The sequence below is a fragment of the Heterocephalus glaber genome, unplaced genomic scaffold (assembly GCF_053883595.1).
Source record: "Heterocephalus glaber isolate CG9 unplaced genomic scaffold, H.glaber_assembly_v1.0 deba00001673, whole genome shotgun sequence".
NCBI lineage: Eukaryota > Metazoa > Chordata > Mammalia > Rodentia > Bathyergidae > Heterocephalus > Heterocephalus glaber.
Genome location: NW_028258410.1, coordinates 10,862,357 through 10,874,798, shown reverse-complemented (window position 1 = coordinate 10,874,798; position 12,442 = coordinate 10,862,357). Strand labels below are relative to the sequence as shown.

The window sequence follows — 12,442 nt, the reverse complement described above, 5'->3', positions numbered from 1 at the left end:
GTGTATGTCACTACGCCCAACTATTTTTAACTTCTTGTCTGATAATTTCAGTAGCTGGGCTGTTTCTGGATTTTCTTCTATTGTTGGGTTTCTTCTTTTGTCCATGAGACAAATTTTTTTTCTTCTTCAGACATCCTATTTTGTACTGCATACCAGGCATTTTGTATCAAACAACAGTTTATTCCTCTTCTTTCTGGTTATCAGAGTTGGAGCTGGGTAACCTTGTCAGAATTTGAACTGGGTCTGGACTTTTTTTGCAGCTTTAATTTGACTTAATTCACTACCAGCTTCATGTGTCCCAAAGGAAAGGTCTGCATTTCTCTTGATTTTGGTTGGGCTGTCAGAGGCCCTGCATATCTGGAGGGTCTTTCAGGTTTCTTGCTCTCTGCCCATGAAGAGTAGCCAGTGGTAGGATTTACTCTGTGGCTGGGACCTCTTCACACTCTAAGCCACCCCAGACCATCGGAGTTTCATTACAATACTGCAAGTTTATCCTTTCTCCCGTCCATGATAAGTACTCTTGTCTCACCGTGGAGAGTGGGTAGGACAGTCAGCTGGCAAACTCTTAACAATATCCTCAATCACTCCGTCTCCATGCTGTGTGTTTTGTGCAAATGTCAGTTGTATATAAACACTGAGTGTCCACAATGAAGGCATCATCGTTTTGGAGAACGCAAAATGATTTTATGAAGTATTCCTAATTTTATCCATTTTTGTCTATGGCCATACCACCCTGAATGAACCTGATCTCGTCTAATTTCACCCACTTTTTTAAAATAGGGAAACTCTATAATCACCATTGCCTTTGCCTGGGAAAATTATAACAGAGAAATGAGGAGATCATCGCTCTATCTCTGGAAAACACTTAGTTTGCCCATACTTCTGTCCTGTGTGTTTTCAAAATCTGATGGACAGGACGAAAATGTGGTGGGTTGTGTGGTTGTGATAGAATCTCTTCATGATAACATTCTCATTTTTCTAATGTCAGTTTCCAAATTTTAATGTGGAGAATGAATGGTTCAAGACTTCAGACCCTCCGGTTACTCTAGAGTCAAGGGAAAGCAAGCTTGGTGCCGGCACAGCCAGCTGAAGGAAACACTCAGGTGCTGGGAGTCTGCTCTGAATTAAGGATCTCTGAGCCAGGGGAAGTGCTTGTCTCCAGCAGGACTGACTATTCTTCTATTGCTGTGGTGTTAGGGGTGCAATTTCAATGTCATTTTCTATTTAAATGACAAAGCCGAGTGGCCCTTTCTGCCATAAATCTCCCTGGACAACTGTCACGACCTAATTTTAGGACTTGGTTCTTTGGCACCATGCATGGCTGCACGGTGTACCTGCAAAGGTGTTTGGACACGTTCTCTGAAGTATGTTTGAAAACTGACCAGCTTGGGCTTGCATAAGGCTGCCTGAGAAGTGAATGCATGTTATCCCCTACATGCCTGTGGTCTCGGTGCCTCAGACGTCAGGTTGGCCAGGGAGTGACAGACGTGCCTCTCAGTGGGAGTTTCCAGGAAGTCTAATCTGATCTGTATGCACGACTGACTCTGGAGGGAGATGGTGTGAAAAAGAAAATTTTTCCCTGGCTTCTCTCTTCCACCAGGTGACTGACCACTGGTGGTGGTGCTGTTTCTCATGACTCTCACAAACAGGACTCATGGGGGGTCTACTGTACTCAGTGCTGCAGAGGAGCCAATTAGAGGTATGGTCCTTGTGCTTGGCAGGCCCTATGTGGGACTGATCATTCATTCATTCACTTTGTTTACCAGGCACCATGCAAAGCCCAGAGGTTGTGGTGGTGAACAGAGATTGTCCAGAGGGAGGGACCGACCCTGAGCAAGATCCTGTAGAAACTGTGGGACACTTAGTGGAGAGGCTTGACCCAGCTCCAGGTATGGGTAAGGAGGTGGTTTCTGGAGGAAGCAGCCTTTACTCTGAGACCTTCAAGGTCAAGGTGAGGGCAGAGAAGGGGGCAGTGGAAGAAGGAACAGGAAAGCTTCACACAGAGTTGCCCCTAGTGACCAAGGCTCGGAGCAGGCAGATGTGGAGAGATTTAGGGAAGAAGTGAAAGCATGCTAAGTAGGGAAGTGACAGGATTAGGTTCTTGAGCATCCCTCTGGGTCAGTGCAGGAGGGTGAGGGAGGAGGGGAGGGGGAGCAAGTGGAGGGAACCACAGTCCTGCAGGAGCTACCGTTCCAGTGACTTGGAGAGAGAACTGGAGTGGGGGGTGAAGGAGAAGACGTTTATTTCCTGGGCTGCTATAACCAATAATTGCAAGCGGAGTGGTTTAGCACATTCATTTTCCTCCAGTTCTGAATGTCACAATTCTGAAATCAAGGTGTTAGCAGGGTCACCCTCCCTCCAGAGTTTCTCAGGAGGGACCTCGCTGTCTCTGCTTGTGGCTTGTGGCTGTGTACGCCAGTCTTTGCTCCATCTTCACACGGCTTTCCCCACGTGTCTTGTGTGTCCCCTCTCCCTCCTTTGAGGACACAGTCATTGGATTCAGGCCCACCAACATCCAGGATGACCTCATTTTAACTCAGTGAATGAGAATGGCAAAGACTGTTGCTAAGGAAGGTCCCACTCTGCGGTTCTGTGTAGACCTCTGGGGATGGCTCTGGACTTCTAGCTTGAGCTGACAGTGGATTTGGAGGACAGAATGAGCCCCGTGTAAGGATGTCTGGTCCCTGGGCCAGAATCATTAATGTGTGAGTGTGTGATGTGACTGCACCTATTGGGCATGGGGTTTAACTTTCTGTTTTTCACAAGTGAGAATGGAAACCTTTCTGTGTACCCCAATGTGGTGAAAGCTCCTCCATAAAGCAGCAGCCTGGCCACTGGACTCAGCTCAGTAAGTGTCATGTGCTTTTCATAGTGTGACGACCTACACAACCAGGGTCATTGACAGTGTTGTGTGTAGCAGTGCCTGGCCCTGACACCTGGCTGATCTGGGCTCTCACCCCAGCTCTGCCACCTCCTATCTGTGGAGCCTTGGGGAGGGCTCTGGGCTTTTCTGAGCTCCAATTTCTTTCTTTGTGCAATGGAAATAAAAACATGGAAAGAAGACTGTGGAAAGAATCATAGAGCTTGAATGTGTTTGGCAAAGAGGAGCCAATGTTTGTTTGTGTTTTTACTTTTCACAAAGGCATCATATATAAGGATCGAATCAACAGCAGGGCACCCAAGATTACATGGTAGTGGCTTCGACGTTACCACACTTCCATGTCCGTCTTTAGCATAAGTTGACAAATGTATATTGTCTTGTGATTCTTGTTCTTTTCTGAATAGTCAAGGAGAGAAAAAAACTCTCCCTTAATTGTAGTTCTTATTGATTATGGAAATGTATTTTTAGTAGTAGACTGGGAAATGGTGGTAGATGGGTAATTAATTAGCAAGTGAATAATAGAAAACAAGCTTCCCCATCTTAATGAGCAACGGCAAAGCAGAACTTTTCACTGGGGAGGCGTCAGTTGTGATCTTCCTGTTTCAGTTCCCCCAGCAGCCCACGTCTGCAGCCAGACCCTCGATCCTTGCATCAAGCAGAATGTTTTCCCCCCAAAATCAGCTTGAGTGGCAGTCTGTTCTCTGGTTTTAGCGGTGTCTGCTGTTCGCCTGCCTGGTGATCTTGTTCTCAGCACTCCTTACAGGTTCCTCCAGGGCTCCTTTCCTCTCTTGGAGTCGTTCCCACCACTTGTCCACCCGGCCTGGATCCCCAGGACCATGCTTGTCTTCCTCACCCTGAGTCTCAGCCTTGACCTTCTGCTGTGCCCCTGTTATTGCTGTGTCTAGCTGTCCCCCTAAAGCCGCATGCCTTCTCAGAGGTGGCTGGGTCTAGTGAGTGACACTGGAATTGATTCACAGTGCAATCCTAGGCTCAAGGGCACTAGGATTAAGGGTGCAAGTGCTGTCCGCCCTAAGTAGCCTGGATAGACCATGAAAGGGACAGAAAGAAGCTGTTTAGTTCTCTTGTTTTGCTGTCTTCTGCCACCATGAACTGTTCCCCTCTGCCACCCTGCCTTGGAGCCAGCCGAGTATGGACCGAAACCTCTACGACTGTGAGCCAAATAAACCTTCCCTCCTTTAAATTTGAGCATCAGGTATTTTGTCTTAGCAATGAGAGAAAAGTAACTATGTTCCCAATTCCCATCCTTCCTAACTCCCATTATTCTTCCCCTGATCCCAAGCAGCTGGCCCCTCCCGGCTGGCAGACATTACACAGCCACACTCCAGTACTTTTCCGCCATCTCAGTGAAGACCGGAAGTCTGCTGCCAATCCATTTGAGGCTCTGGATGTCAAAGGTGTTAAGATTTTGGTTGAAGCCTCACCTCCATCGCCCCCAGAAGCCTCATAGAACTCCTGCTGACCTAGCAGATGCCCCCTTCACAGATGAGCTCCTGTGAAGCCTTCTGCCTAGTTCTCCAGAGGAGGATGAATGTCCTTCTGTAGCCTTCGCAGCCCGGAAGGAGTTCTCTCCTGGCCACCTCTGCAGTCTCAGCTCTTTCACAGGAATGAGGCCTTGCCCTGGCCTCCTGCTCTGCTAGAACAGGATGCTGCCTCTGGCTTGCTTGGTGTAATTTTATTTTGTAATCAAGTTAAGGAATTTATTTCAAGTAGTCTGAGCTGAAGTCTCATTTCCAAAATTGCAGGCAAGGCATAAGCAGTTTTCAATAGAAAACCCACTTCAGTAAAATTTGCTTATCTGTTCTGCCATTAGCTGGACATTTTCAGTGCTTTTAAATGTTTGGTGTGACTGCTAATATTGCTGTAAATCCCTCTGGTATGTGGTGTTCTTTATGTTTAGAATATTTGTCTTTCTTCAAGATAGAGTCTGAGACATGAATTCAAGAAGTTAGATGTTCTATGCTTCTTAAAAATAATGCAGAATTGTCCCCCTAAGTGTTTGTGCTGACTTATGGTGCTAATAGCCACACACAAAGCTGCTGGATTTCACCGTACCCCCTGAGGATGGGGAAATGTTACAGAGAAATTACCTGGGGATGCGTCATAAAACCTCAAGATGCCTTGCTAAATTTGTGATGGAGCACAGTGTTGTGATTTTTCTCCAGCAGATTTTAAGCTATCTGCTTGAAAGCAGAAATGAGAAAAGGCATATGGTGGGACTCGAGGTTTGGTGAAGGTCAAGGGAGTGAGTGAATCTCTGGTGCTAGCTGGAAGTGCTGCCCTGGGTGAGCTGGCTGGGAATAACACCGGGAGGAGCAGACAGAGGTGCCGAGAGAGGGAGGGAGAGCCACAGTGGGCCAGAGATCTCCGTAGATGGACGGATGGGAGCTAGGTGCAGAGCGAGGCATGGAGGCTTCATGTTCTCACAGTGGAGAGGGAGCTGAGGGGAAGCAAACTAAGTCTGTCCGTGCCCTGGCCATTGAAGTGCGCTTGGTGTGCAGGCTGAGGACTTGCTTACGTCAGAGGGCTGGGTTGGTTCCACGCTGGCATTGGGCTTCGCGGAGATGGCTGGGAGGAGACTGAAGGCATCTGCTGGACCCCAGGGACCCTGGAGCATGAAGGGGAAATCGGGTCACAGGTCAAGTGGCCGTGTGGGTCCAGAGGACCTGGACACAGGGTGTGTGTCAACAGGAGCTTGGAGGTTCTTGGGGACCAGAACCCCACGAGCAGTGTGGAGTTCTGGCAGGGGTGATCTGAGGGGGATGAGGAGTCCAGAGGGCATCCGGGTTCAAGGCTTGGACCCAGGGCCCGAAGGACCCTGAGGGTCTGTTCAGCTTCCAGTGCCCGCTGCCTGGCAGTCTGAGCTGGCAGCTCTCACTTTGGCTCTCTCCAGTTGAGGCGCGTGGGGAAGCTTCTCATGGTTCCCCTGAACCTGTGGAAATACCCACAGGTGGGGGCAGGTGTGCAGTGTGAAGGTGCCCCCACAGGGTGAGCCCCTTGCAGATCGGGAGCAGGGGCCTGGGTGAGGTCCCACATCTCCTCCTACTGCTAAATAACTGCGCCCGTGGTCTCTGCAGGAGCGTGGAGGTAGACATAGCTTCCATGGGCTTAGTGGAGGGACCCAGAGCCGGGCTGGCAGATGGGCTCAGGGTCCAGGCCCAGTGGTCTGTGACAGCTATGTTGGGCTGGATTGCAGAGAGAGAGTGGCAGGAGAACAGAGTTGGAGAAAGAGAGACAGAGACACCTAGAGACAGCAAGAAAGATAAAGGAGGAGAGAGACCAAGACAGAGAGAGAGACACAGACAAAGACAGAGAGAAAAGTAGAGAAAGAGACACACACAGAGATGGAAAGGGGAGAGACGCCTGACTCACAGGTGTCAGACGCAGGGGGAGGAGCCGCCGGGGCGGTGCAGAGGACTGGCTGTGGAGGCTGGGCCTCTGGGCCCCTGGCTGGAGGCCCACCTTCCCACCTGAACCAGTCCAAGAGGGTTTCTGATCCTCCGCCCTGTATTTTAAACCCGTGACTGTTAGCACACAGAACCCCAGCAGCCTTCCCCCCGGTTACCTTTCAGGGTATTCCTTGACCTTGGTGTGATGTCTGAGATGCCCAGCAAGGGCACCAACAGGCCTCAGCACGGGCCCAGCAGAGCGCCTGCAACTCAGGGCACCCAGGGTGCTCCCAGGACCCAGCACTTCCCTGGCCAGGGCAGAGGCGCTGCCAGAGATTCGGAGCGATCTCAGCCCTCCCTTCTCCGAGGGAGGCTCAAAGGTGTCATTAGCCCAGGCAAAGCCTCTCCTCTAACAAGAGCGACCTGTCAGGGCAGTCAGCAGCTGCTGGAATTAGAGGTTTCCAGAATGACCCTAAATGTGGATAATTTCGAGGAAATGATCCGAATTGATGTGCTGAGCCCTGCTCTTGGACCCCCCATGTCTGTCTCCCCCCAGCCCCACCCCAGCTCTTGATTATTGGGCCTTTGCCTTGGGATAAGCACTTCACACGCATCCTCTTCCCTTGTCCGAACTAGCCCTGGGAGGGGTCCCTGTTGCAGGGTGTGGCCAGGGCTGGGGGCTGGGGGCTGGTGGCCCACGGCCCTACAGAGAGGGTGCTGTCCCTGCAGTGGGCAGGAGCAGAAGGTGGCCCTGCCACCCCCTGAGCTCATTTCCCTCAGAGAAGGACCTGGTTTCCTGGGCGCTGACAGGACTTCCGGCTCAGTGTGGAGGCACACTGTCCCCCTGGCCCCAGGTGATGCTCCCACTGAGGCTGGGCCGTGACTGTGAAGCAGATCAGTCCCCCATTGGCCCTTCACCCCAGGACAGCTGCTCAGCCATCCCCCGGCTCTTCTGCCCGCAGCGGAGCTGGGCAGACGCGGAGCACTCTGCCTCTCACGATGAGGTGGGGGTGCTGCCGTCCAGTGTGCACACCCTGGGGTACACAGCACAGAGCATGGGTGAGCACCGAGCAGGGCAGTGATGGACGTGCTGAGCGACCTGCGATTGCTTGGGCCTGACCTTCAGCATCTTTGTCCTTGGGTCCGGGTTGCAGTGTCCCTCTCCGTGGGGACATCGGGCTGCTCTCTGGGTAGCCCCCTACCTTCAGGCAGCAGCTCAGCTGCCTCAGGACTCTGATGCCAAGGTCTCCTCCCCCTGAGGGCAGCCGGTGAGGCAGGGGTTACAGAAGTGTCTGGACTCTGCTTTGAGAAAACTCCTGAAGGCCAGGAGAAGTTGCTGGAGTTGTGGGCTCTGTGCATGGGGTGCAGAGCTTGGGTTCTGGAGATTTCTGCCAGACTCCAGCTGACTGCCAGCCTGGACAGTGTCCCCATGGTGTGGGTGACAGAATCGAGGGCACAGAAGCCCTGGGTCTGAGCAGAGCAGAGGCCGGCGTGGGGTGAGCACAGGGTACCCGAGCTGGTGCTGCCTGCCCTGGGCTGCCCTCCTGACCCCAGCCCCCTCCCGCTCCTGCGTTGTCTATATTTAAAGATGTTTACAGATAATCACGGGCTTCAGCCCCCAAAGGCAGACAGGAGCTTCTTGACAATTGCAGTGCTGCGCCGCCGGGCTGGAGGGCTTTTCAGGGAACCGAGAGACTGGATGAGCAAGTGAGCTGCAGGGCTCTTTGCCAACCTCTGCCTCCCAGGGCGCTTGTGGGAGAGCGTCCGGGAGCCTGCGGGCAGCAGTTTCGAGGGGAGATGGAGCCCTTCCCCCAGAATCGTCCCCTGACCATGAGGTGAGGGGGACCCCGACGTCTCTAAGGGGTGTGTGGTGGGCAGCTGTTGGGGAAGGCTTCGGGAAGACAGAGGCTTGGCAAATCCCCGCAGCAGGGCCTGGGAAGTGGCCTTTTTGCTCGGATTGCAGTCGGCTTTGCGTGGGAGGGGTGCAGCCTTCTGCCCTGGAGAGGTCTGTCCTGGCTGTCTGGTCAGACCAGGGTCAGCCCTGAGTGTCTACCCCAGACCCCGAGAGCCCCAGCAGTCTTTTCTTTCCTTGTGAATGTCATGTTAACCTATTGCTTCTGGTCTAAAAATAAGATTCCACCTGGACGAATATTCATCTCCGGATTATGAGGTAACTTCCAGGAAACTATAGATTGTCACCGATGTGTGTTCGAACTGCCTGATGTACTATTCTTAAGCCAGGATTTGTGAAAATTCAGCCTACAAGGCTTTCCACAGAGGAGCCTTAAACGTCACTGAATGCTGGGAATAAGTATTTCACTGTCCAGAACCGTTATCCCAGAGGAATCTCTGCCACAGGGTCCTGGGTGTGTGTGTGTATGTGTGTGTGTGGGGAGTGCCTTTTACTTTTATTTGACTTTGCATTTAGTATCATTTGAGGATTTCTGATTCTGAAAAATGGCTTGAAAGTGAGATTGGATGGCGGGGTGGGCACACAAGGCACTGGAGAAACAAAGTCTGAGGTGGCCATGGTAATGTTCAGTTTTTGGCTTCTGAAGTTGCCAACAGTGTTCTGGGCTGCACGGGGTCCTGGACCAGTGGGATCCTGTATCCCCAGGCCTTGAGAGAGGGGTAGAGGTCTGCGTGCTGTACCTGTCCCCTGTTCCACCAGCTTTCTCTTTGGGGCACAGCTGAGGAAGTCATTTAAGGGTGCTTCTGTGTAGGGCCGGGGGGTTAGCTCAGTGGTTCTGGCATCTGCCTCGCAAGCACAAGGTCCCAAGTTTGATCCCCGGTACCAGAAATAAAAGAGTCCTTCTGTGGAGTGTGGTTGGCAGGTTACTGTTTGAGGATGAAGTAGGGAAGTCTGCAAATGCAGAATGATTTTGCAAAAACACAACCTAAGAATAACAAGTCATGAAAAAATGGCTGAGATTCATTCAGATACTACGCTTGATCTTAGCCAAAAGGCCAAGAAGCAATGGCTGAGGTTCATTCAGAAATCGTCAGAGCTGTGTTGTTTGAGGAGGGGATCAGTCTGGGAACCACCATTCAGCTGTCCCCTCGGTGAACCTCTCAGCAGAAGTAAACATTCGCAGGAAGATGTTCCGCAGATTTACTGCTGTTGGACTTCACAACTTGTGCTGGTAAGCTGAATAAGAAGCCCTTATAAAATGTGCTGTTGGGCCGGGGGTTTAGCTCAGTGGTTTTGCCGCCTGTTACGCAAGCACATGGACCCAAGTTCGATCCCCAGTACCAAAAAAATAAATAAATGTAAAATAAATAAAATAAAATAAAATCTGCTGTTGCTTTACCATATTTCATCTTCTCTCCCTGAACCACACCCATAAGTAGTCTGGCAGTTTGCAGTTCCCTGGATACACAGATTATAGATTGTTTTCTGTATTTTTAAAATTTAACTCTTTGATTGCCAAGGAGTTGAGCCCTGTGTCAGTGCCACGTGCTATCAGCCTGTGACTTATAAACACATTATTACATAATTCAGTAGTTTTGCTTGTGGGGTAACTGTTCATATCGTGCCTGCTCAGAAGTTCTATTTTTAAAGTCTAAAATATCATTCTCAGGAGTAGCTCGCATGCTCCTGCCTCCCCTGGAGTCACACCCTGTGTACCCATAGAGTTAAGGGGATGCAGGCACATGGTGTGCGGGTGTACAAGAGCCTGATCCTCCTGTCTGGGCCTCCTGGGACCCCAGGAACAGCTGGAAGCGGTTCTTCCTGGGTCCTGAATTCTATGATCTGGAGCTCCAAGCACAAAGCCCCATGGTGCTATTTTTAGCTCCCTCTCTTCGTGCATCTTGACATCATTTGGCATGTCACAGCTGAGCTGAATCTGCGTACAGAGGTTACTGTGCACTGTAATCTGTGTTTTGTGGGACAGAAATAGTCCTTGCCTGAGCATACTGCATTGCTGTTACTGGGGGGGGAGTTACGATGTTATCAGTTAGCCTTTAAAAGATGCAAAACAAAGCCTGTCCTTCTTACTTCACCCTTACTGTTGATTTCTGTCAGTGTGAGCACCTGGAGGGGCTGGAGGCCAGGGGGCAGTGGTCCTCAGTTCGGAAAACCTGTGTCTGAATCAGCTAACTTGTGGGTCTCTGAGTCCGAGAGTGGGGTCTGGGCGGGGAAGGAGGGAATGTGCTTCAGTACTAGTTCTAGTACTAGTCTAGGTCCGTGCCTGGTAGCACAGTCCTCACACTTCATCGGGGTGGGCGATGCCTCAGTCTAGAGAGCCAGTTTCAGATGAAGATGAACTTGACTGGGAGAGAAATTGAAGTGTGAACGAAACAGGCACTGTGTGCTGGATGACTGAGGGAATTCCTGACGGTGTTAGATGTGACAGTGTTACTCTGGGAGAGGAAGGACCAAGTGTCTAGGGTTATGTACATGACAGAAACTAGTGGCTCTGGGTGCTTGACAGGACGCAGGACAGGAGTGAAGAGTGTGTGAGCATCTGAAGAACCTGGAAGGAAAGATCACCAGTGTCTAGGGCTTTGGACTCCACACTGTGCTTAGTACTTTTCTGTCTGTTCAAAAACCATCTGAGCGTGTTAAACCCAATCATAGGCCTTAGGGGCAGGGTGTGTGGCTCAGTGGTAGAGCACTGGCCTAGCATGTGTGAGGTTCTAGATTCCATACCTTAGAGTTAGGACAGGTTTCCTTGTTTATGTGTGCATAACAGTGGATAAACCAAGATCACAGCCAAGTGGCTGGGAGTACACGGGCATATCTGTGGATATAAGTGCACGCACAGGCACACGCATGTGCACGCGCACAGGTCAGGGAGTGCTTGCTCCCTTCCCTCCTTCCTCCCTGCTCCAACTCTCCTTGTTTCTTTCATGCTTTTCTTCTCCCTTTACCCTCCCTTCTCCTCTCTTCCCTCTGTCCTCTTTCCTTCTTGCTGTCTCCCGCTTTGTCTCCCTCCCTATTGCTACCCCCTGGCCACCTCCAGAGCTGTGTCCCGGGAGGATTCCGTCTGGGGAAGTTACTGCATCTGCTCAGACAGAAGTTGAATCCTTAGCCAGGGATTTAGCTTAGTGGTTTCATCGCCTGCTGCGCAAGCACAAGGACCTGAGTTCGATCCCTAGTACCAAAAAAAAGATAAAAAAGCCAAAAGAATAAACATCTGGACTGAGAACATGCATAACTCCTTTCATACATGGTCATAAGAAGTTGAATCCTTGCAAGTTATCAGTTTTTCCAGGTTTGGGGGCTTTGGCCTGGCCTGTAAGTAAAGTGTTACCGGGAGCAGGATCTCCCTCATTCATTTCTGCATTTTCTAAGGCTGCTTTCTAACAGAGTTGAGGAGTTGAGGCAGAAACCATAGGTTCACAGGCTGAAAATGTTCACTCTCTGGCCTACTACAGGAAAAATTTACCACCCTGATTCTCCCTGGTTTGCTAGATTGTACACACACACACACACACACACACACACACACACCCCTAGATGTTAACCAGCACAAGATATAGGTCTTACATGTATTGTTGTTCATTATACTGGTTTCCCCCTATTTTTCTTACATTCGAAGAATTGGTAGAATATTTTGATAACCATAGTAGTAACCATCCCGGGCTCTGTAGGAATGTCATAGGGCTCCATCCCAGGTTCTGAGCCTCTAATATTTACCCTGACAGTGTGGCTGGCTCGTCAACAGGATAGACAATACAGATCTACAGAGCTGTTAACACTGTGGTCAGCACCCTCTGGAGCCAGTCAGGCCCCTGGCAGTCAAGCTCCTGGGAACCACTCCCAGGGAGGCATGTTGGTCTGCTCTAAGTACTCAGCTCCCTCTTACAAAGCTCACAGCCCAGGCCCTGCACAGCCTGCACAGGTACACTTGGGTCGGAACTGAGTTCTCACCCCTAGAGGGTGTGCAGGCTGTTCTGGCGCCGTGTGTGTGTGTGTGTGTGTGTGTGTGTGTGTGTGTGTGTAGGGAGCAAAGGTGACCTGATTTTCCAGCCCCCCAGGCTTGCATTCTACAGGGGAAGATGGCCAATGAGGTGACTGGCAATAAGCTGTCCCCATCACTTTGCGTGTTAGTGATGAGCACAGTGGAAATGAACACGAAAGTAGGACAGGGTGAGGAGAGCTACCAGTGGAGTGGGTGGGAGACAATTGAGCGTTAAACGGAGTGTC

At 50.9% G+C, this 12,442-nt stretch overlaps 1 protein-coding gene and 1 pseudogene across 3 annotated transcripts in view; one reads left to right on the top strand and one right to left on the bottom strand.

Annotated features, from left to right (window-relative positions):
• Positions 1-12,442, top strand: part of Phactr3 (phosphatase and actin regulator 3) — a 214,529-nt gene that overhangs the window by 59,777 nt on the left and 142,310 nt on the right. Inside the window, exon 1 of one of the 3 annotated variants that reach the window (XM_087197520.1) lies at positions 7,723-8,123. The exons of the other annotated variants lie outside the window; for them this stretch is intronic. The gene's annotated coding sequence lies outside the window, so the exon portion shown is untranslated. Of the gene's footprint in view, positions 1-7,722; positions 8,124-12,442 lie in introns of those variants that run through there. 3 annotated transcript variants of the gene reach the window in all.
• Positions 9,144-9,267, bottom strand: LOC147822157 (U2 spliceosomal RNA; annotated as a pseudogene).